This window comes from Triticum aestivum, chromosome 3A (genome assembly GCF_018294505.1).
Source record: "Triticum aestivum cultivar Chinese Spring chromosome 3A, IWGSC CS RefSeq v2.1, whole genome shotgun sequence".
In the NCBI taxonomy this organism is placed as follows: Eukaryota; Viridiplantae; Streptophyta; class Magnoliopsida; order Poales; family Poaceae; genus Triticum; species Triticum aestivum.
In genome coordinates this window covers 699,451,537-699,451,933 of record NC_057800.1, presented here as the reverse complement: position 1 = coordinate 699,451,933, position 397 = coordinate 699,451,537, and positions in this window count along the sequence as shown.

The following is a 397-nucleotide window of genomic DNA, read 5'->3' as shown; positions in this document are numbered from 1 at the left end:
GCTCGCCTAAGTGTTTAAAAATCCTACCGAGTGGCGAGCCAGACTCCCACTCGGAGGCTTAGCTGCAGCTCAGTGCTCGCCTAAGTATTTAAAAATCCTACCGAGTGGCGAGCCAGACTCCCACTCGGAGGCTTAGCTGCAGCCCAGTGCTCGCCTATGTATTTAAAAATCCTACCGAGTGGTGAGCCAGACTCCCACTCGGAGGCTTAGCTGCAGCCCAGTGCTCGCCTAAGTGTTTAAAAATCCTACCGAGTGGAGAGCAAACCTCCCACTCGGAGGCTTAGCTGCAGTTCAGTACTCGCCTAAGTTTGAAAAAATCCTACCGAGTGGAGAGCAGACCTCCCACTCGGGGGCTTAGCTGCAGTCCAGTACTCGCCTAAGTTTGAAAAAATCCTAC